Below are 24,774 nucleotides of genomic sequence, written 5' to 3'. Positions count from 1 at the left end.
TACTCAGAAAAAACGTTATTGAATGAATGAGTGTTCTTGTCTCTGTGTATCTGCAGCCTCTCTGTGCATATAATATGCAGCTTTTCCTTGGCCACTGGTATGCTCAGTATCCGTGGCCTTAAGACTCTTGATTTGACTCTGTAGACCTGCACCATCCAATATGGTAGCCACTAACTACATGTGGCTGTTTACCTTTAAATTTCATTAAAATTCCGTAGAATCGATTCCATTCTCCTGTGCACTAGCCACGTTTCCAGTGCCCGGTAGCCACCTGTGGCCATAGTGGTCATGGAGCATTGCCATCACGGCAAAAAGTCTCATTGGACACAGGACTGCTCTGTGCCTTTCTGGGCACCAGCTTATGGATCTCCTTTGTCTGTGTTCGCAGTGCAACTGCCTGCTTCAGGAAGGGAGGTCTACGGGAACAAGGAGAATCTTCAGGGACAGCCTCGCATTGTGACATGCCTGATCCCTCACTTCAGGCCCTGCAGCATGAACAAGGTAAGATGTTCTTTGAGGAATCATCACTTGTCTCTTCTTTGTGGTACCATGATGTTTTCTGGGTACATAGTGTCTTTCTATGTTGTGAGGAGATTACTTCTCTTGCCCAAAGCATTCCAGAGATTGGAGAGTGTGTGACCTGAGAAAGCAATGCTTACAGTCCAGGGTCATAGCAGCTGGTGGCTACTCTATGGTGGTACAGTCCTCTGGAGGTGTCACTTGTGTTTGCCTGTGGCCTCTAAGTTGCAAAATATTGGTTATTAGTATTACTGTCTTGACATGAATATTGGAAGATTAAGACTCTGGAATGAAACTACCTGTGTTTAAAGATCAGCTCTTTCAGATGCTAGCTTCAGTGACCTTGGACAAGTGTTATGGTTCTCTGTGCCTCAGTTTCCCCATTTGCAAAATATTGCTGATAATGGCTCCTACCTCCCTGTCGTATGTACGAAATGAGTTCATATGTGCACCAGTGCTTAATATATGTGCCTGTCCACATTGCAAGCATTTGATTAAATATTTGCTGGGTGTTTTTTTTTTATACTGGGGACACTGTTATCCCTTAGTCATTGTTGCTAAAGAGTCTTCGGTGCCTCTGCAACATTTCCATTAATTCCCTGATTGGTTCGGCAAGCAGTGATTGAGTACCAGGTGGGCACTCTGGAGGCGAACGCTGAATGGGGCCTTCAGCAGGTGACAGATCATTTGGGGGCAGAGTGGCTGGTGTTCTAATGCAGCATGTACCAGAAGCTCTGGAGGTGCAGACGAAGGCACATCTGATTCTTGGGGACCTGGAAAGGGCAGAATAGAGGAGGTGACATTGTGAATTGGATCCTGGATGATAAATGGTCATTTCTTTGGACTTAGAAGTAGGGCAGGTAAAGGAAACAACCTGTTTAGGGTCAGAAGCATATGAGAAAGTCTGGCATGTTTAGAGAACAACAAAGAGGGCAGAACAACTGGGGCAGAATGTCTCAGCCTCAACACTGCGGACATTAGGACCAGGTAATTCTCCGTGTCTGAGAGGCTGTGTTCTGCACAGGAGTACGTTTAGTAGCATCCCCCTCTCCTTACGTCAGTTGTGATAACCAAAAGTGTCCCCCTTGCGGGGACAAAAACAGCCCTGGCTCAGAACGACCGCACTGGTGGGAGATGGCAGATAGGAGCTGGAGAAGGAGGGAGGGGTTCCGTTCTGAGAGCGAGTGAAGAATTTAAATCAGGGAGAGACATTTCGGAGGCCTGCAGAAGAGCTACCTTATCACCTTATCTCTGGGTTGTGAGAGTTGGACAGCACTTTTACATGATTTGCTCTTACAAAGGTATTATGGAATCCCTAGGCTATTAGAAAGCGTATTTACCGTATTGAGATTCTTTTACTAAGTACCCCTTTCCAGGGGAAATTTTTCTCATAGCCATTTGTTTGGCCTACTCGGTGTCTGCTGCTTTACCCCATCTGAAGAGACCAGGAAAAAATAAGCAATTATTTTTTGAGAGGTTTCCATTTAACTGAGCCAAGCCAAAGAGAAGGAACCTTGTGCGCGCACACACACCAGCTTAAATACTTACTTTAAGCAGTCTTTGAGAAGTGAGTTGTTGGAATACTGGAAGATCATGATTGGAGGTTGCGAATGAGAGGAGTTTCATCATTGTGGCCATTGCAAACCACGACTTCTGCTAGAGTTTGGTGTACTGAGAAACTAAGACAACTCTTGGGAAGGCTCTGATTAGCAAGCAGGATGTAGTATGACAGCCCTGCCCTACATTTCTCCAGGGCAACTCAAGACTTGATGTCATGGTTTGGCTCTTGCCACACAGCTGGGAACCAGACTCCTTAGCCATTTCAAGTGTCTCAGTAGGTGTGTCTGTGGCTTGGGAAGTTATGTTCTGCCCGAGTGGCCCAGCGAGTACGTTATTTTATATTACAGTATTTTAACTTAAAGTGGTGATTAAGCATGATGTGTAACCATCACAGGTCAGCATTTTTCCTTATGGTTTTCTTGGCATTCAACAAAGACTAGGGAAGGAAACAGATCTTCTTGGCACAAATAAAACTAGAGAATCATCTCATAAATTAGAGTATGTAAGTTAGAATGTAGGAAATATTTTTGTGGGAATGATTGATTTTCTAGGGAGATTTGTTCCTAGAAAGTTAGAGACCTTCGAATTGTGCACTTTCCACTTCCCTGGAGGTACACTGTAATAACTCTCCTTCCTTCCCAAGCCCCAGCTAGCTGATGGGACACTTCAGTTTGGGAGGTGTCGGGATGGGGGGTGGTCGCAGCGTTCTGGGGTTCAGTGTGATTCCTGTGAAAGTGCCAGGGCACCTTGGATCCCAGGCATTGACAGCTCCCTTTGGAGTCAATCAGAGACGACACCTCTAAAAAACACAGGCATGGCTCCATGGCACAAGAGGTTGGCAGTTTGACTCCTTTAAAAGGGCTAACCTGACAGTCAGTGAACTGCTGCCCTTGAACTTCTGTCTTTGCCAGGGTGTGAGAACACACCTGGAAGGGCTGCAGCTTCGGCCCTCAGACACCGGCATGCTGGTGCCTGTGTGCTGGCAGAGAACAGAGGGAGGGCATCCCCTGGGCGCAGTGCTTCTCAGGAATCTTGTGTCATTCCCTAAGGCCAGTGTGCACGGGGCATGTCAGTTTGATTTCCAGCACATAAGGTTTATACAGAGTAGATGCCTTCCTAGTTATTCACCTTTTTAATATTGTAAACAGACTTAAAGGGTTGTACAGTATGGGCTTTGGGTTCTAGTCTTACATGTGAAAGAAATTGTGGTACACAAATTTTTCCTGGGTGCTCATTCTCCCTGGCCCTTATACAGACTTGAAGACCATCTTTCCAACTTCCATACTCGCCTTAGATCTTTTTTCAGGAGCTGACTTTCCAATCTTCATATTGATCAAAAACTTTCTCATTAGGATGTAACTTTAAATTTTGTCAAAAGTCTTCATCTTTCTACTTTCTTGGTCATTCCCTTGTTAATATGTATAAATATATTACATTACACATGTAATATATTGTGAGTTTTTGCTAGTAAGAAGGATTGTTTGGGGTCTGTTTGTTATTATGCTGTAAAGAGAGGATTTTAGTGTATTATTTAAAAAATCATGGCCAACTGGGAGGCAGGTTGGACAAGATGGGGTTTGGGAGAGGCAAATTGGGCAGGATGAGGTGCATTCGTTACATACCACGATGTAAGCTCACAAACCCACACAAACAGGGGCCGAGTTCCACTCTTGGAAAATCTCTCTTCCTAACAGCAACCTTGGAAGTAGGATCCTAAACTCTTTCCCTTGTGGTCCTCGTTTCCATGAAGGCATATCACATGGCGTTCTCTGCCTTGAATTTATGAGGACACTTCATCTGATTGAAAAATAATTGATTTTTCTGTTATTACACAGAATGCTCCTCTTCCCCTTCCCACAGTGAAAATGAATCTTCCTGAAAACTGTTTCTTCCTTGTTATGTTCAAATAAAGCCAGATCTGATTGTTATTGCTTTGGACAAATGCCATAGCATGAAGTGGAGTAGAGTGGTGTCTCTTATTTCTCTTGATGGGTGGATGCCACTGTTTCTGCTTAAAATCTGCCCAACAGAATTTTCTTCTCTGAATAGTTTCCAGTATTCGGCACCATATCCTACTGTGCCAGGTTTGAGGCACTTTCACCTTTACATTCAGATCAATATCTCTACAGTCAACTAAAAAGTAAAACTGAAATTTACTGACTGCCTCCATTTGGAGGTTTTGTGTGTGTGTGCGTGTGTGTGTGTGTGTGTGTGTGTGTGTGTGTGTTTTAAAACTTTGCACCTCCTTAATGAAAAGCAGTGAAGCCCAGAACTCATTACCCCAGCTCTCCTGCCCAACACATAGCCTGCACACAACTCTACTTGACTAAATATTAGCTCCTCCAACACATATCTATCGAATGCATGCTATGTACCATGTGAACAAAACAAAGGTCTTTGCCATTGGAAGCTTCTGTTCTGGCCAGGTGAGAAGAGTCATCAAATCCAAGAGGTTTAATATGAAAACATAAACCTTATGTTAACTCCCCCCCACCCCCAATTTTAAACTTCTTTCACTGAAAGAGCTGGTTAATGAAGCTACTGGATGCAGTATAAGTAATTGGTGAAGAATAAACATATAAGATCTCTCTCTTCCTCTTCCCAGGATACTCTTAGTAGTTTTACCAAATGACCAGTCTGCATTTAGTGAGGCTGTACTGTTGTTTTTCTAAACGCCACAGCCAAATCCCCCTTGTGGCAGACTTTGAAGAAATATCACACTCCAAAAACTATGACAGGAAAGAAAATACAATAAGTATTAAATGATCTTGGAGTAAAGAAGACCTTGTTAATTTCTGGTGGCAAAAATTATAAATGAAGAAAATGTATGTAAAACCTGAAAATTCCTTTTCATGAAAAGACATTCTGAACTATCCTCAAAGACAAAAAAAGACAAAACCAGGACAGTATTTACCACATATAAGACAGAGAGTTAACTGAGCTAATTTAGTAAGAGTTCTTACAATTAATAAGATAAAGATTATTATTCTAACAGAAAATAGGCAAAGAACAGAAAGATAAAACCAATAAAAAGGAAGAAATATGATCAGTAAATAACATGTAAGGAAATGTACAACCTTGACAGTTATCAAAGAAATGCAAATTAAAATGATGAGATGGTTTTCCCTACCTATACAATTGAGGATTTGTAAAATGTACTCAGTGAAGGTAAGCATGGGAATATTAGGCTCTCTCATGCACAGTGAAAGAACATGTTTCACCTTTTGATTCAGAAATTATATTTCTAGAACAGTTACTCAAATGAAATGTCAAGGAATGTATAAAAAATTTAGCTAAGACATTCATCACATATTGCTATAATAGTAATTTTTCAAAGGTAATAACCATGGTACAGCCATACAATAAAAATACCAAGAAGGGATGAAGGGATATTTAATGACATAAAAAGATGTTCTAAATACAGGGTGTCCCCCAGAAGATGTATATATACTTTAACAGCTGATTCTATTACATTTTGAAAATGAAATGTATTTTAATAAATACTGCCTTATAATTATTCAAAGTGTGTATACATTTTGGGGGACACCTGTATACTGTGAAATGGCAAGTTACATACCAATATGTACAGTTTTATTATTGTTTCACTTTAAAAAAATACTTTTTAATTAACTTCAGAGAGGAAGGGTGAAGGAGAGATAGAAACATCAATGATGAGAGATGATCATTGATAGGCTGCCTCCTGTATACCCCCTATTGGGGATCAAACCCACAACCCAGGAATGTACTCTGACCAGGAATTGAACCGTGACCTGCTGATTCATAGGTCGAGATTCAACCACTGAGCCACGTGGCCAGTTTATTGTTTCACTTTTTATAAGTACCGCGCGCTAACCGATTGCGCCACTGGAGCTCCATATTGTTTCACTTTTTAAGGTACATGTCTGCCCACAGAATAAAGATTGCAGATACACATCAAAATATTAAGAGCATTATCTTTTTTTGCTTGTATTTGTAAATTTTCTTTAGCAATGTACATTTTTTCATGCTAAAAAACTATATCTTCTATATATATAAAAGGCTAATATGCTTGACCAGGAGACCAGGCATTCTGTCTCTCGCTATGACATGCGCTGACCACCAGGGAGTGGTGTGGAACAAAGGAAGGCCCCAGCCGGCAGCTGGAAGGCCCTGATTGGCCTTGATCACCAGCCAGGCCTAGGGACCCTACCTGTGCACGAATTTCGTGTACCAGGCCTCTAGTTTTAAAATAAAAGACAAATTAGCTTTAAGATGTGAGCTTCACTGTATTTTTTTTAATCCTCACCTGAGGATATGTTTTTTATTCATTTTTTAGAGAGAGGATGAGAGAGAAAGAGAAAGAGAGAAAGGAAGAAACAGATGTGAGAGAGAAACTTGGATCATTTGCCTCCCGTATGCTCCCCTACCAGGGGTCAAACCTTTAACCCAGGTATGTGCCCTGCCTGGGAATTGAGCCCACAACCTTCTGGTGAATGGGATGATGCTCCAACTCACTAAGCCACCCGGCCAGGGCAAGCTTTACTGTATTTTTAAAATAAATGTGATACAAAGACTGGCAGGATATTGCAGGGACTTTCTCAGAGGGTGGGGACATGCATTTGTTTCTTTTTTTAAAGAATATTTTTCTGTGTTTTCAACTTTCCTATAATAACTATTGTGTATATCATTAACAATCAGGAAAAAGGCATTTTAGCTGTTTTACATTTGAGGCAAACACAACTGGATATTTAGTGAAGATATTTAATGGGCAGATAGAGAAAAGAGACAGAGCCTTTGGTTAAAACAGAGATTTGGACTCAGGAGTTCTTCTATTTGACATATTACCAGAAAGGAACATGTTAATGTATTAATGATTTGGGGGCAGTAGTAAGTAGAGAAATGCTGTAGAAAAAGGTACTGTCCTTTATTCATTGGCTCAAAAAATTTTAAGTGGACATTATATCCTTTTACTCAGTATGTGGCATTTCTTCTTTCAGCTCTTTAAAGACATTGTTGATGTGTACAGGTTTAAACCAGTGGTTCTCAAACTATGATTTGGGAACTCCTGGGGGGATCTATTCACAGGCCACCTGCAAGGTCAAAACTATTTTTCTAATAATACCAAGACATTATTTTCCTTTTTCACTCTCCTCAAGGATATGACACAATTTTTCAAGAGGCTACATTACATGCAATGACATTATTTCCATGAAGGCTGTTGGGATGTGTGCTTGTGTTCCAAAGTTCCTCAGTTTTTCTTTTTAAAATGATAAGCATTGATAGAAATAACTGCTATAAACAGAAGCTCTTTAGGGTCTGCAATAATTTGTAAGTCTGTCTTGAGACAGGAGCCTGAGAACCACTGGCTACTAGTAGAGTGTGCCTGTATTTGGCGTATACAGTATTTGGCAGCCCTCAGTCTAAGAAGCTGGGCCCTGGGCCCTAAAGCAGTGAGTGCCCCGCATTGTAGCACATCTGTTCTCACCTTCTACGTCTTTAAGGAAAAACTGGCCTTAGTCCTTATTTTTTAAAACTTTCATATAGATTTTGTGAGGATAAGTGGAACATGTTTGGCATAAGGCCAGTGTAACTCCTATATTACATGTAAATCAAATCCTGCTGAATGTAGGGTGGATGGAAATGGCAAAGTTAGACCTCCAGTCTCTTCCATAGGTATCACACTGGGAAATCCTGTGTATTTTTTAAGAAGAAAACAAGACTGTCATTCTCTCTCAGAGGTATGGGAGTGCCGATTTAAAATAAAACTAACCATGTAGTCCAGTAGATGGGTCAATTTGGTGTGAAGTACGGAGAAAAAGACAAATTTAAAAGAACAGAATATGAGAATGCTCATTTGTCTTTAAAATGTGTGCATGTATATAATTTGTATGGTATTTGTGTGGGTAAATAAACAGAAAACATATGCGTACTATTTGAGAATTACTTCCTAAGTTATGTAGAATTATCTCTTTATATGGTTATTTCTACAAGGGAAGCACCATCAGTGCCTCTATTTCAGCCTTAGTCTTCTCCCCCTTTCTGCTCAACCAGAAACAAAATTTAGTTGGTCCCATGTGTACACACTGACCCTTGAACCTCAGAGCAGCTCATGATGGAGCAATGGTTGGTGCCTACTTCTCTGAGAAGCAGTCTTCATGGTCCAGGGTGTAAGTTGAAAATCTGAGTCTTTTTGTAGAGAGAATTTGAGCATCAGATGAATCATTGTGATAGAGCACCTGGAAGTCAGCTCTGAGACCCTGTGCACCCACTGCAGTATTCACACAGACATGGCGGTGCCTTGGTTTGAGGCGAAAGGGTCAGTGGCCTAACAGGTTCTGATCGCGTCAAAAAAGATGAAGGAGAGTCTGCACGGGGCAAAGGTAAATTAAGGCTTCCGTGTAGAAAAGCTGGGCTTTCGGTTTAAGACCATAATGACCCCAGAGCCGCAGAAGGGATATGTTTTGACATGACTATAATATAACTTCACATCTGAGTGACCTCGCTGTGAATCATGATAAGCTCTGTGAAATGTGGCCACAGCTCCTGACCATAAAACAGGTTTCACTTGGAGGAAAGAGGACGTGCGGTCCCATTCTGTTCTTTTTAGTGGCACTTCACACCTGTTGTGATTGTTGGTTTAGAAATCTTGTCCATCCTTCTTTCTTGAGGATTTAAAGAGGAGTGCCTAGGATTTTCTTGACTAAAACAAGTTTTGCATTTTTTAAAATGGACAAACGTCTCGCGCCAGCCTTCATGTGGAGCCTTAATTGAATGTTGACCGAGCGGGTGGCTTCTCATTCTGTATGGCCGTATTGAACTAAGCCCACAGAGCCCCACGGCACAATTAGACGAGCCCTTGGACACGTGATGTGTGCTTCGACCTCTTTGATGCGAGTTCTGGTGGAGACCCTGTAACAAAGGGGCCAGTGGATTCTGCCCTTTGTGCATCACACAGAGGAATGCTTCTGTCTTCCAAGTCCTCAACTCTGCCCTTTTTCTCTCAATTAGTAGTCTTTAGTGGATATAACGTTACATCCTTTTTTTGTGAATTGGTGATTGGAAACATGACTACTTACTCAGTTAATCTGTGGCTTGTCCATGTTTAGAATATTAACAATCAGCTTGATTGGCCTGATTTTGTGAACATAGCATCTTGAACAGTGGAATTGCTGTGTAGGAAGGGACATACGTAACGGAGAGATTGCCTCCAACCCAGCTTTTTAATTTGCGTTCCTAATACTTTCAGTTGCTTCCCCCCTCCCTTTTGTGATCCAAAAGCCTTATAACGTAGCTGTTTTGTGGTATTCTTTTCAGCTACCTGTATCTTTTGTCTCTGTAAAATAAGCCCAACATTATTGTTTTCTACAAGAGGTTTTCAGAGAACATTGTACTTTTGGAAATATATGTATCATTGGCTTCATTTTTTTAAAAAAATCTCATGTGAGAAAATAATTGTACTAGATAGAGAAGGAGAGGTGCCTGAGTAGAATATTGAAACTACATACTTTTCAGAAATTCCTCAGTTAATGTTCAGAAGACATATTTCTAGTCTTTTATGAATGACAATGTTTAGGTGTAAATGAAAACATTTAGATTTGATTAATCACAGCTTATGTTCTGTTTTTTTTGTGTGTTTTTTATGAGATGAAATAAAAAGTCTTACCACCTTCAGACTTTAATAAAGTGGCATTATCTTGAGAGGCTAGTCTCAGTTAGATATAAATATAAGCAATTAATGAAGCTAACCAACACTACCCAGAAAGGTAAAGCATCATCATATGTCCCAGTGAGCAAAGAGCACCTGTTAATTAGAACAGTAGGCAAACTGCAATGAGTTATGAAAAAAAAAGGTTAGGTTTAAATTAGCAATATCTGCGTCTCTTGTTATGTTTTAACTCCAATCCATAAACAATTTGTTGTGACAGCTCTAGGCTGGGATTATGGCATTTCAGATGAGGTCTGATTATAGCTAAAAATAGACCTGTGTATTGAAGATCAGAAGAGGAATACTAAACAATTGAAATTTTGTGAAAGACTGATGCGGTTTCATTGTAATAATTTCCCCAAAAGGCACATTAGTAATGCTGCTAAATACAGACTTTAATAGACTTTAATAATGTGTACTCTAGAGGCCTGATACACAAAGGAATAATGTATAAAACATTCATTATGGAAAATTGCTACCTTTTTTATTTAATAAGAAATCTGTTAAAACAAAACCAATCCTCTGCCTATGGCATTATGTTCATGGGTTTTAGCAGGATGAAGAATAATTGCCACCTTCTTTTATGTTTTCTCACCTATTCTGATCAAGTTGCAATCATATTTACTTACTTGTTCCATGAATGAAAATGGGGTTTAAAAAAAACAAAACTTGCATTGGATGGAACCTTATTCAGGTTTTGCTCAGCCGCTCATTACCTGTGTCATCATGAGAGAGCACCTTAACATCAAGCCCCATGTCTTCATTTGCAGTGGAGGGATTGTTCAGCTTAGCTCACGAGATTGTTGTAGACGTTAAATGTTGACACGGTGGAGCTTCACACAATAGGCCCTCAATAAATGCTTCCTGTTATGATCCGTTTCTACATCTGTTTCTCTTTATATTGCTGTTTCTCTGGATGACATCGTGGATCAGTTGTGGGGGTGGAGAGTAGCAAAAAGCAATTAAAAAGAAGCCTTGGCAAGCAGCGCCATCGCCAAGCCTTGCATTGGATTTCAATTTGATTGTAATGTGCTGCTGCTGAGAGCCATGCTGTTGAGAAAAGAGAGAAGGGTAAGAAGCAGATGCTCTTGGAAGAACAGTGGGGCATTTATCTCTTTTAATGAGATAACATCATTAGAGTGACAAAGTGCAGCGAATCGATACTCGCAATGGACTGGTGCTATCTTCCCAAAATGCGCCGATTGTCACACTTCCCAGCCTCAGAAACTGCTGAATCACGGATTCTGTCTTATCTGTTACTGGAGCCACTGACTTTGATCTCACAGGCTAGATCCACACCGTAGGGATCTCCACAGGAGGAGGAAACAGACTAATTGGATAAATGAGAATGGTCCATGATGATTTATAAGTTGCCTTGTAATCAAGGAGCCTCAGAGAAGGAGGTTGGGTTTCTTTTTCCCCCTTGATGTCTTTAAATGGTTGTGCATCCTAACGCCAGCCCCTCCACCCACTTTCCTGCTCTCCTGCTCTCTGTCTGCTTCTTGGTGTAATGTCAGAAACTCTAATCATGTCAGACTGTGACACTGACAGCCCTGACATTCACAACAAAGAGACACAGAGGAGAGAGAGGAAGAGAGCCTGCAGAGGGGGTAGGTGAGGAAAAGCAGCCAGGGAAGGGTTTTTTCTTGAACATAAAATCCATAGCTGCAAAATCGCCAACGTCCTGGATATATCACACCCGAGGAAAATTAAGGAAAATTAAGGAAAGGGGCAAGGTGAATTCTGATGAAAATGGAATTGGGCCGGGAAGATTTTGTGCTACTATTTTCCCCTGTATTTTTTGTGTAGCTTATATTATAGTTATTGTGGCTGTTATTTCTCACCAAGAAAATAAAGGCACTAAAAAAATTCCCCCTTCCATTACCCTAGTTTTTCTCTTTGAAAGAAAGCAAAGTTAAGCACCCATCTTAACAGGAAGGGCTGCTTTCTAAGGTTTTCCACTGTATTACGAGATTCCCATAGTTTAATCTGAACAGTGTCCGGTTCAGGAAAGAAGTCATTGCTGAGGGATGTTTGCTATCTGTGACGAAGCTGATGAAGCTGACGAGGGGACTGAATGTTCAGTGTCATCCTCTGGCCGCTTACCCTTGGCCTCCCAGCACCTGCTGCTGCAGGAAGTGCTGATGTTACCTGGCCCCTGGAGTGGGCTGACTGTGGCCAGCTCCTCCAAACACCTCTGAGGTTTCTCTCTCCCTCACACTTTCTCCACGTGGTGAGAGGTCTCCAGTCTCCATCCTGGATCAGCCATGGCCTGGAAACCTGCTGCCACATCTCACATGTGTTGCATCCAGATGCTGTGATCTAAATTGGGCTCCGAGCTCAGCCCGAATCATCCTAGCTTTTCTATACACAGGGGAACCCAGCTGCCAGCTCAGCTTGTTGAGGTATTGTGAATTGCAACTCTTACGTCTTCACTGGGTTATCTTTCCTTTTACTTTTTCATCATGCAAGGGAAAAGAAAACAATCAAAAAATGGAAAGTGATGTATCCATTCTGTATTAGTTACCCTATCATGAAGGAAGTACTTTTTTGGTCTAGATTTGAGGGCAGAAGGTGTCACATAGTGACTTCTCTTCAGATTGATTAAAATAATATCAACTGAGAACTTAAGAAAAGCCTAGGACCTCATATTATGGTATTCTTGTCCTTAGAACCCAAGTGTAACTTTACATATGTGGGCCACTTGGGAGAAATGCTCTTCTGAATTTGAAAAATAAAAAAAGTAAATGATACCATGATTTGAACTATGTATAGCAACCTTGACATTATGGCTGATTCAAAATTCTTGAGGAAATTCTACTTCTATTGGTAGAGGAGAGTAAATTTGTATCCTGGGGAGAATTTAGGGTAATTACCCTAAAATATCTTCCTGTAAACTCGAATTTTCCTTGAAGTTCCTTTTTATCCTAAAAGTTTACAAGTTTACCCAGATAATACATTGTATTGTGACCATGGTCCTTTTTTTTTGGTGTAAAATAATTTTAACAATTATTTGCCAGGTAAATTAATTAAATCTCATATTAGGTAATTTAGCTGTTAGAACAAATGAAAGTTTGCTTTATTACTCAAATGTCAGTCCAGTGTAGGTCTTTCTGGTCAGCGAAGGGCTTTCCTGAACTCAGGATCCTCCGTCTTCTGCCTTACCACCTATATTAGGTATCTAGGCTGCTGTAATGAAGGACCACACCTGGGGGCCTTACCTAACAAAGGTTTTGTTCACAGTTCCAGAGGCTAGAAGTCTAAGACCAAAGTTGGCCAGGGTTGATCCTTCTGTGTGGGCTGTGAGATAGGCTCTATTCCAGGCCTCTCTGCTTGGCTGATAGATGGTGGTCTCCCTGTCTCTTCACGTGGTCTTCCCTCTGTTCTTGTCCAAATTTCCCCTCTTTATAAGGACAAAAATGATGTTGGATTAGGGCCCACCCTATTCCTATATGACATAATCTTAATTAATTACATTGGTAATGGTCCTGTTTCTAAATAAGGACACTTTCTGAGGTCCTGAGGGTTAGGACCTCAACATAGGAATTTGGTGGGTGGGTGGGAGGTGTGGGGGTAGGGGGGCACCCAATGCAACCCAGAATGCCTCTGAGGCCTCTGATTGTCTGCATCCAGCTGGTGGGAAGGAAAGAGAGCATGAAGAAGGAACACTCACTTCTTAATCTCATAGCCCTGAGTGACGCAACACACTTTCTCTCCATATTTCATTGGTGAGAACGAGTCACATGGTTCCCCCTGTGTGCAAGGGGCGTGCAAGTCTCTGGTTGAGTAGTGACTGTGCTAAGTGGCTCCAGACACATGCATGTGCACGTGAGCTACTCCATCTTTCTAGGAAAAGTCACCAGTGTTCCTGAGCATGCCCATCACAGAGCACTGAAATAGGTTTTAAGCGTATCCAAGTTTGAAAATCCCATTCTGGCATGGCGAGGAATGGTTTTCAATTAACACTCCAAGGATTTATATGTAAATGAGTGCTAAGGCTTACTGTTTTGTTTTCTGAAGAATCCAATATATTCTCAGGAGAATTTTATTTACACTATTAATGGGCACTTTTTCTCCTTATGAAACTAGTGAAATCCAAATTAAAGAAGTTTTACCCTCCACCAAAAATCTAGCTTGTGGTTAGTATGATTTCCTACAGTACATTTTTTCTTTGTAACATATTCTGTTATTACTGAAAAATGATATACATCTGGGAGGTGGGATTATGAATGCAGAGGACAATTACATAACCTGCTGTGTTTATCACTAGTGGCTAGACTTTAGAATCCTATATAATAAAAGGTTAATATCCAAATCAACCGAACAGCGGAACAACCGGTCACTATGATGCGCACTGACCACCAGGGGGCAGATGCTCAACCCTGGTGGTCAGTGCGCTCCCACAGGGGGAGTGCTGCTCAGCCAGAAGCTGGGCTCACGGCTGGCGAGTGGCAGTGGCAGTGGCGAGAGCCTCTCCTGCCTTCGTGGCAGCGTTAAGGATGTCCGACGGCAGGGAGCAGGCCTAAGCCATCAGTCGGACATCCCCCGAGAGCTCCCCTGAGAGGGCACAGGCCAGGCTGAGAGATTCTCCCCCGCCTCCAGAGCATGAATTTCATGCACCAGGCCTCTAGTTTCATTATAAAAGTCTTGTCTCTCCTATCAGGTTAGTCATTATTTCGAAAGTTGAACGTGGGTTTTATAAGTGACTGAATAATTGCTTTGTATGTTCCTTTTCAATTACAGTAAGAAGTCATGAATTCTCTACATTTAGAACTACTAAAAATTATTTAGACTTGCTTGCTGAATAGGTTTATTCTAAAAAAGGACTCGGGAAAAAATTTCCACTGTAAATTTTTGGCTTCAAGTAATTTATAAGAAATTTCTCATGAAAGAGGTAGTGATAGCAATTTGAAAAGGATAAGTAGGTGCATTCTGAAAACTGGGTAGGTAGTGTGAAAACACATTAATACTGAACCATAATATTTAATTTAAGACTTTAGTCATGAAGTTCCATGTCAAAAAATCATTCTCTTGCAGTTTTATTGCTCTACTAGAGGCCCAGTGCACAGATTCGTGCACCGGTGGGGTCCCTCAGCCTGGTCTGTGGGGATCAAGCCAAAACCGGCTCTCTGACATCCCTTGAGGGGTCCCGGATTAAGAGAGGGCAGTTCTTGGGTGACGCACCCCGGAATCGGGCTCCCTCCTCTCTGGTTCCAGGTGCATCACCCGAGAACCCCAGCTGCCAAGTCATCAGATCTCTGCAACTCCTGCGTTGAGTGTCTGCCCCCAGGTGGTCATTGTGCGTCATAGCTACCGGCTGGTCGCTTAGGCTTTTATCGTGTTTTCTTTGATTACAAAATCCGCATTATTAACCGGTACACCTGGTAGAATACTTTAAAACACTGATATTAGCTAATGACTTAAAACCCAAGAATAGTACTATAGATTTCCTTTTGGTCAAAGAAACCTGGCAGTAGTATTTTAGTAAAGATAGTCATTTGAACAGTGGCCTTTTAATTTTTACTGGTTGTAGTTTTTAATATGTCAAAATAAACAAAACAAGTATTTGAGTCATTTTAAGAATGAATTAAATCCTCATTCATTTAGATGTTATGAGTTCAGATTTTGGAGAAGGGTCTAAGAGGAAATTTATCCTTTGTAGAAATTTGATAAATAATCATTACAGGCACACCTCATTTTATGGCACTTCACTTTATTGTGCTTCCCAGATACTACATTTTTACAGGTTGAACGTTTGTGGCAACCCTGCGTCAAACATATCTGTCAGCGTTATTTTTCCAACAGGCTAAGATGATGATGAGCATTTTTTAGCAATAAAGTATTTTTAAATTAAGGTATGTACATTGCTTATTAAACATAATGCTATTGCACACTTAATCGACTACAGTATAGTGTAATCATAACTTTTATGTGCATTGGGAAACCAAAAAATGCATGTGACTCGCCTTATTATGATAGCATATTTGCTTTACTGCGGTGGTCTGCAACCGAACCCACAGTGTCTTTGAGGTATGCCTGTATTTTAGCTTTTGCCATTTCATTGAGTGCCTTATGCTTGCCAGATATTGCATGAGTTCCTTTTACAATAGATCTTATTATTGCTAATTCTCACAGCCAACTTGCAAAGTAGGTGCTACTATTCCCACTTTACAGATGGGGGAACTCAAGAGATGCTTAAGTAATGAGCCCATTATCACATGTTTGGATATAGGAAATCCAGTATTGGAATTCAGAATTTATTGATTCCCAAACCCATGTACATGTTCATTCTTCCGCATTGCCTCATATGAGAATATTTACTCCATTAAATTTGAAATATATAAAATGAATTTGATAAGCCAAAAGTAAATGCAACATCCTGGGTGAATGTTTTAGTTGTTGAAAGAAGAAACTATTTGCAAATGAACAAATTAGTGTGGTAGTTGGAAATGAGTTCCATCTAATCATTAAAGCAGGTCTCGAAAACTTGCTAACACCCTCGTGGACTACCACTTCCTAAATAAATGAGCCATCTGTGATTCAGAATACTTCCCAAACACCATTATGTGACTAACTTAGCATTCTTTAGAATTCAAGTGAGGTTCCTGAAAACTGGTTTCTAATTCATAGTCTCTCATACTTGCCCTCATTCTGAATGTGCCCAAATTATGCAGGTTTTATTGATTTGATGAGGCAAACAGAAAGAAAAAAAAAAATGCAGCCCTCAACCATGGGTGGGCCTGGCCTGAGGGCAAGATGAAGAAAACCTGCCTGTTTTCTAGTGAAAGCACAGCTAGAACCCTAGGATAGCAGGAAGGTATATTCCTCTCAACACATGTCACCTTCTCCCATCTCTTAGCAACACAATAATAAGCCCGACTTCTGCTGAAAAGGGTGGTTTTGGGTTTTGAGAGGTGTCTGCATTCATTTTCAGTTTCACCCCCTTTACTGTGTTCCTGATTGTGCTGTGTGACTGGGGCCAAGTCGCATCACCTGTGTGAAACATGGTGTCTCCGTGTGTGATGAGCAGTGGGAATACTTTGGGAGTTGTTAGCCTAGTGAAGTGGTCGGCAAACCGCGGCTTGCGAGCCACATGCGGCTCTTTGGGCCCTTGAGTGTGGCTCTTCCACAAAATACCACGTGCGGGCGCGCACGTACAGTGCAATTGAAACGTCGTGGCCCATGCGCAGAAGTTGGTTTTCGGCCTGGGCGAGTCTAATTTGAAGAAGTGGCGTTAGAAGAAGTGGGGGGTGTCGGTCGGTTGGTCGGCGACTGGAGACTGGCGCAGGCGGGCCGCGGGATACGCAGCGCGGGGGAGGCGCCAAATATCAACAGTACTTAAACTATATAGGTAGGTTAATAACAATGTACCTACCTATATAGTTTAAGTTTAAAAAATTTGGCTCTCAAAAGAAATTTCAATCGTTGTACTGTTGATATTTGGCTCTGTTGACTAACGAGTTTGCCGACCACTGGCCTGGTGCCTTAGCTTGGGTTGCCTCCAAGGAGTGGCTGTAAGATGGTTGGAAATGAGTGCAGGATGTGGTGTGCATATGCATTTTTCTGGAGAGAATGGTTGATAGTTTATATCAGATTTTCCAGGGCTTCAGCACACAAGAAAAATCAATAGGCCAGATTATTTCTGGAGTCTGTAGAGACGCTAGCATTCTAGTTCTTAATAAATTGTATTATTTATTAGGCTATCATGGGCAGGATAGGTAAGAAAATGCATGCATTCTATCTCCTTTCTGCAGTATGACATGTCAGGGAAACTTGCAGTGTTTTTATTGCAGACAACTGCTTCTCTGTTCTCTGAGTGTTCTGTGTATGGCATGTGTTCAGTAAATGTTTGTGGATGATGACAAAATTCTTTTTATTAGCAGATAAACATAAAGAGTCAACCAGTTAAAAGTTGGTGATGAATGAACATGTTTTCAGGCCTGGACATTTCTTGTAATTATCTGCAGTGGTAGTTTAAATAATCATTTAAAATAGCACTTTCTTATCCAAAACACTAATTAGAATATATGCACCCCTATGTTCATTGCAGTATTATTTACAACAGCCAAAGTATGGAAGCAACCCAAGTGCCCATCAATAAACAAGTGGATAAAAAAGGTGTGGTACATATATACAATGAATTATTACTCAGCCATAAAAACATAAAGAAATTTTACCATTTGTGATAGCATGGATGGACCGAGAGGGTATTATGCTAAGTCAAATAAGTCAGACTTGCCCTAACCGGTTTGGCTCAGTGGATAGAGCGTCGGCCTGCAGACTCAAGGGTCCCAGGTTCGATTCCGGTCAAGGGCATGTACCTTGGTTGCGGGCACATCCCCAGTAGGGAGTGTGCAAGAGGCAGCCAAATCGATGTTTCTCTCTCATCGATGTTTCTAACTCTCTATGCCTATCCCTCTCCCTTCCTCTCTGTAAAAAATCAATAAAACATATATTTAAAAAAATAATACGTCAGACAAAGGCAAATACTGTATGATTTCACTTATATGTGGAATCTAAAGAACAAAGTAAATGGGTAAATAAAATAGAAACAGACTCATAGATACAGAGACTCGATGGTGATTACCATAGTGGTTTGGGGTTGGGGACTGGGTGAAAAAGGTGAAGGGATTAAGAAGTACAGATTGGGATCACAAAATAGTCATAGGGATGTAAAGTACAGCATAGTGAAGATGGTTATTTGTAATAATAGTCAATAATATTGTAATAACTATGTACAGTGCCAAGTAGGTACTTGAAATATCACAGGGACCACTTTGTAAAGTATACGATTATCTAACCACTATACTGTATACCTAAAACTAACACAAAATAATATTGAATGTAAACTATAATCAAAAAATAAAATTGGTTTAAAAGAAAGAAAAATAAATAAATAAAATAGTACTTTCTTATTTGGAGTCTCATACACTTGGAATGTTAATACCTACAGGGTGTTCAGAGTTAATAGATGATTCCCACAGCCAGGAAGCAGAGGCTCAGAGGCTCAGAGGCTCAGAGGTGAGGGGATGGACAGAGTTGCTTCTGCTTCAGTTCTTGTGCTTTTGTGCCTGCAGCGTGGTTAGCATGGTGTCCTGCCAGAGAGCCTTCTCACGTGTGTCATGGCTCAGCAGATTAACCGCCTGAAGCAAAGGTCCAATTGCTCAGCAAATTAACTGATGGGAGAATAAGAAAAGCATCTAGCACCTCCCACTTTTGGTAGGGAATAAAAAAAAATTAAGTAGCATCCCCTATCCAGCTATTCAGTTTGAATCCAATGGAAGGCCACTCTTGAATGTGACTCATGCATTCACTGTATTAAAACAATGTGCTGCTTTCCAGAAAATCTCAATTGCATTAAAACAAAACCACCATTTCTTGGATGCTTAGATATACCTGTCAAAGAGTCAATAATGTTTGCCTACATTATTACTTCTCTCCAACAATTGTATTACTCTTTTTCTGTTGGTGGATTTAAAAAACGCTTTTGACTCCTTAATATAAATGTGTGTGTGTGTGGTGTGTTGCAACCATTTACCCTCTCAACCTTGTTTAAAGTTTAAGCATCTTGGCTCTGTTCTTTTTGGACACTTTGTAAAAAGAGGGTAATCAGCCCAGCCAGTGTGGCTTAGTTGGTTGAGTGTGGTCCCATGCACTAGGAGGTCACAGTTCGATTCCCAGTCAGGGCACATGCCCTGGTTGCAGGCTTGATCCCCAGTAGGGAGCATGCAGGAGGCAGCTGATCAATGTTTCTTTCTCATTGATATTTCTATCTTTCTCTCCCTTCCTCTCTCTGAAATCAATATGTATGTATACATATATATGATTTTATTTATTTGTTAGTGCTAAAAACATACTCAGAGAACTTCCTTTTGTTGTATTATTGTTTTTATCTTAGGATTACCAGTCCTTATTATACATATTTAAGATGAAACTCATGAGTATAAGTTACTTTTTAGAGTTGTCTGAGCTAGATTAGTAGTATGAAGTAACTATATCAAAATTTTCAGAAGGAACAGAAGAAATAGTATAAAATATTATTAGCTCTGTTCTTTGACTTCGTTTTTACTGGGATAGGTTTACAAATTACCAGTGTGTCTTTTAGTCATGAATGCATTTACAGTATGGCGCACTTGGTTTTATACCATGTATATTTGTATGTTTAGTAGATATAAATAAATTAGTGGCCAAGTACCAAATAATGAACACCCTCAAAATTTGAATTTCAAGGAACAGTGGCAGAAAAATATCTTCACTTGAAACTGAAACTCTCAGACATCAACATAAAAATGGCCGAGATTAGCTGTGTGGAAAATTCCCAGAATGTAATCCACAGACACATCTATTTTTTGGTATCCCATCAACAAAAGTCAAAATAAATGTTAACTAAACTTAACATTTTTGAAATTACGACATGTTAATGTCAGAAGCAAGCAGCTGGCTGCTGGTCTGTGTGGCAGCCACCGAAAGGAGTTGGGGAGCCTGAGAATGGTAGAGAGGTCCCTGGCCCTGCAGGCCAGTTGGCAGCTGTTATGTTGCCCATACATTCTAAGTCCATAGGTTTGATCACACCCACCTAGGATGTGATGGTCCCCTGCCAGCACTTCTGAATTTAACGTTTTCCCACCAGTGAGATCTCTGGCCTCAGCACTGGGGATTGGGCTCTCCCCGAGTCTCTGCTGCTCCTTCCACCACGTGACCTCAGCTGAATCCTCAGCTCTAACATGTATGCAAAAGTTATTTCAAAGGTTTATTGTGAGAGTTCGATGAAATCACTGATGTGGAAGTACATAGGACAGATCCTACCTATGGTAGGCTTTCCGTAAGCGTTTTAATTAAAAAATAACAATAATCAGGCCCCAGTCTTATGCTCTTTTGGGAAGTAATATTTGTTAGAAATTATATTTGATAGAGCCTTCTCTATGTGAAGAGATGCAAACGATTCCTCTTTCCTGCCAAGCTGAGTCCTCTGTGGGCCTGGCCTCCTGGTGACCCGTGAGTTGGCAGAAGTAAACCCCTCAGAAGAAACTAGTGGGAGAACTCAGCTGGCCTCCTGCACTTTATTCCTACAAAATGTGGGTTATTCTCCATCAGTTTTGCAGATTGACTTGAAAAGTGTGTATGTGTGTGTGTGTGTGTGTGTGTGTGTGTGTTTAAACAGGACTGAAAAACTAAATATATGCCTGTACTGCAGCAAATGAGAGAAATATGAACCCCACTCAATATATTTTTCAGATGTTGTTAACTGGGTTTATTTTTGCTTTGACAGATACTTCCGTTTAGGGGGTGCTTTCCACACACAGATTCTATTGTGCAATAGAAAATTTGGTACATTTTGCCTCTAGGTTTCCTCCAGATATCTCAGGTGACCACACCCAAGCCTCAGTATTGCCATGTTCTCAGTAAGAGACCTGAGTTATTACTTTAGTCAGTGATCTTTCCCTCAGGAGGTTTTCGTTGGCAGAACTTGTAATCTTTTTTATAGGACATCTTACTTAATATAGAGAAGACCAACTATGTGTATGTGACAGACTCAAATTAAAAGTGGCATAATTGTGTTTATCCACTGCTTTTGATTTCACACTTCATTAGCTCCTTGAAGTCAGTATGTGGTTAAGTTAATGGTTATGAGTTTGCACGCTGTGTTCAAATCCAAGTTCTGCCACAGAGAGACTATGGCACCTTGGGCTAGCTCCCTAACCTCTTCCTCAACCTGTCATCTCTAAAACGCTGATAAGAAACACCTTCCAGGGCTCCTTTGAGGATTCTGTTAGATCGTGGCCATTTACTCTTAGCACAGCATCTGGTGAACACCTGGTAAATGTTAGCCATTGTGATGGATGAGGAAGGGATGATGACAGAGCTCTCAAGAGTGACTTCTCTGTTTTAGTTTAATATAAGCGCCTGGGATTTCACATTTACCTGCCTATTTCATGATAACCTTGGAAAGAACTAACTCATTTGGGCCCAATTTTATACATGGCACAGGGTCAGGCAAAAGTAGGTTTACAGTTGTTTGTATGGAAAATAATACCATAATTAATAAATAATAACATAAGAATAAACTGTGTTTCATGTAGTCACAACTGTAGACCTACTTTTGCCCCCACACTGTATTTTAAATTTCTAGTAAGAATATCAGCTCCAAATACGGACAATTCATTGTGTCTTCGTGCAGTTACTGCACTAAAAGCAGTGGCTTTAAAGCCACTGCGTATAGATAGCGAGGTACATTTGGCGAATGTTACAGTAATGCTGCTTATATTTGGGGAATCATAGGGAAGTGCTTTGGGGGATCTAGAAGACACTGAATGGAAGCTGCTTCGTTGGTTACAGCTTCAGTGTTATCCGCCGACTGGTTTGACTTAGGGCTTGGTTTTGTTTCATAAGTGGAACAATTCTTTGGTGTCTCTACTTTATATTAATTCCAGGAGCTGAGTCAGTGGTGAGTCCAGCAGTTGAATTAATATGGAATTCAAGCTCTAAGATAATCCTTAGGATTACATCAGTTATGTAACACTGAAGCGGGCTAGAGCAGAGACAATTGCAGTTCTGTTTCTCTCTCCACTGTAATATGGTAGAGGGCCAGTCTTCTCTGAGAATGTACATTCTGCATAAAAGTAGTTGTTTTTATCCTCGCACGAGGATATGTTTTACTGATTTTTTTTAGAGAGAGAGGAAGTGGCAGTGGGGAGGGAGAGAAAGAGAAACATCTATGTATGAGAGAAACTTCAATTGGCTGCCTCTCCCATGTGCGCTCCAACTGGGAGTCGAACACTCTCTTTTCGGTGCACGGGATAACACTCCAATCAACTGAGCCACACCGGCTAGAGCAAAAAGTAATTTTTAAAAGAGTTTTTGAGTCCTGGCCGGCTTGGCTCAGTGGATAGAGCATCAGCCTGCAGACTGAAGGGTCCCAGGTTCCATTCCGGCCAAGGGCACATTCCTGGGTTGCGGGCTCGATCCCCAGTGGGGGGCGTGCAGGAGGCAGCCGATCAATGATTCTCTCTCATCATTGATGTTTCTCTCTCTCTCTCCTTCTCCCTTTCTCTCTGAAATCAATAAAGAAATATATTTTTATTTTTATTTTTATTTTTTTTTTTTAAATATTTTTTTTATTGATTTTTTACAGAGAGGAAGGGGGAGAGATAGAGAGTTAGAAACATCGATGAGAGAGAAACATCGATTCAGCTGCCTCCTGCACATCTCCTACTGGGGATGTGCCCGCAACCCAAGTACATGCCCTTGACCGGAATCGAACCTGGGACCCTTCAGTCCGCAGGCCGACGCTCTATCCACTGAGCCAAACCGGTTTTGGCAAAAGAAATATATTTTTAAAGAAAGAGTTTTTGAAAAGGAAAAAGGATCTATGCGCTTACTCTACGTTCCTATCCAGGCATCAGTAACACTAAGGAATTTTCCAAGCCAGCTACCAGAGTGAACAAGAACCAGGTGCATTTGCATAATCATCATAAAAATTATGTTCTATCTGCATTTTTAATTAAGCCAAACATCACACAGAATTAGACACAGCCTTTGCTCTCTGGGAGCTTAAATGTAAAACAGAAGATACTCATGTGTGTAGACATGAAGACAAATTCTTGTCTACATTTTATAAGCTTTATGGATGGTTCTATTTTGTGCCCTTGCAGTCTTCCTCAACCCAGGTAACCATCCATGGGTTATTCATGTCAGTTTATCCCTGGACTAATTTTTTTAAATTAAATAATATGGTGGAGGTTTTTTTTTTTCCTATGGGTTCACTTTGGAAAAATTGGAAAGTACAAATAAAAAACAAAAACCACATATAATTCCATTACCCAGAGAAAACCCAGTGTATATTTCAGTGACATTTTCACTGTATCTTTTTAAATGTGTCTGTATATTTTATAATTTTTATTGTGCCATTTTCACTTAACATGTCTTTGCATGCTTTCATATTATATGTTTTTTAAAACATAATTTTAGTGGTGTTATATGTTTTAGGATGATTTGAAAGTTGAGAATCCAGCTTCTTGTCCCCTGAAACAGACATTTCATGTAAAAATAGTCAAAGGCTCTTTCTAACTGTTCACCCGCCCGTCCAGACCTGCTTCCGAAACAGCTATTGTTCACCTAAAGTGGAAACTCACCCAGCTCTGCATATTTCCTCAGGCAGGGCCACTGTTCCGTGTCCATCTTTCCTCATTGACTTATCAGGCTCCATGCACACATGCACATTTGTTTATAGCAGTCTTCCTGATACGCAGCCTCCGCGTGGGGTTTGGAAAACTGCCCAGCCACATACCATTCATACCGGCTGACTTCAGCTTCTGGTAGCTAATTGGATACTCTGAACTCCTTCCATCTCTGAAGAGCTCAGCCTGTAGTACCACTGATCACCAAGCTAGCACACTCACTAATTCTCTGGGTGTTTATATTCATGCACGCAAATGAAAAGAGATGTGTTGGCCCACACATTGTGAAAGGACTGGGTTTCCTTGTAAAAATCACCATCCCCTTAGCCAAACCGTAAACAGTTACTTGAGCTCATACTTGTTCAAGCCTAAGCTGATGTTTCTCGAAGCACCCTGGAAGCAGGGTGGAATCTGAAGGGTTTTCCAAGGGAAGCGGAGACCAGTTTCTGCCTCTGGACAATAGAAGTGCCCCCTGGGCTGGGGCTAGCTTGGGAAGAGTTATTCCATCACCCTGAAGACATCCCTTCAGAAAATTCACCGGGGCCTCCCTTCTTCCCAAAGAGCCTGCTCGTCTTCATACTTCTGTTTCTTGTGGAGAAGGAGCATCAGAATAGAAAGCCCAGTCTGGCTAAGTGGTAGGAAGGGAATGCGAAAAGGCAGATGGAGGGAGGTTTTACAAAGTAGTAAGATTGCCCATGAATATTGGATGAGGTTCAGAATCTTTCCACTATCTCTGCAAGCACTTTAAACATGCAGGAATCTAGAGAGGAAATATTCACAAGAATAAAAAAGGGGGAGCCTAGATAAAGAGGACATGCTAAAGTGACATTTATT

At 40.9% G+C, this 24,774-nt stretch overlaps 1 protein-coding gene across 2 annotated transcripts in view; it reads left to right on the top strand.

The window, feature by feature from the left end:
- BACH2 (BTB domain and CNC homolog 2) overlaps positions 1–24,774 on the top strand; it is a 320,912-nt gene that overhangs the window by 86,991 nt on the left and 209,147 nt on the right. For both annotated transcript variants that reach the window (XM_023756508.1, XM_023756514.1), the window contains exon 2: positions 389–501. The gene's annotated coding sequence lies outside the window, so the exon portion shown is untranslated. The remainder of the gene's footprint in view (positions 1–388; positions 502–24,774) is intronic.

This window comes from Myotis lucifugus, unplaced genomic scaffold (genome assembly GCF_000147115.1).
Source record: "Myotis lucifugus unplaced genomic scaffold, Myoluc2.0 scaffold_96, whole genome shotgun sequence".
In the NCBI taxonomy this organism is placed as follows: domain Eukaryota; kingdom Metazoa; phylum Chordata; class Mammalia; order Chiroptera; family Vespertilionidae; genus Myotis; species Myotis lucifugus.
This window is presented reverse-complemented; position numbering and strand designations above follow the sequence as displayed.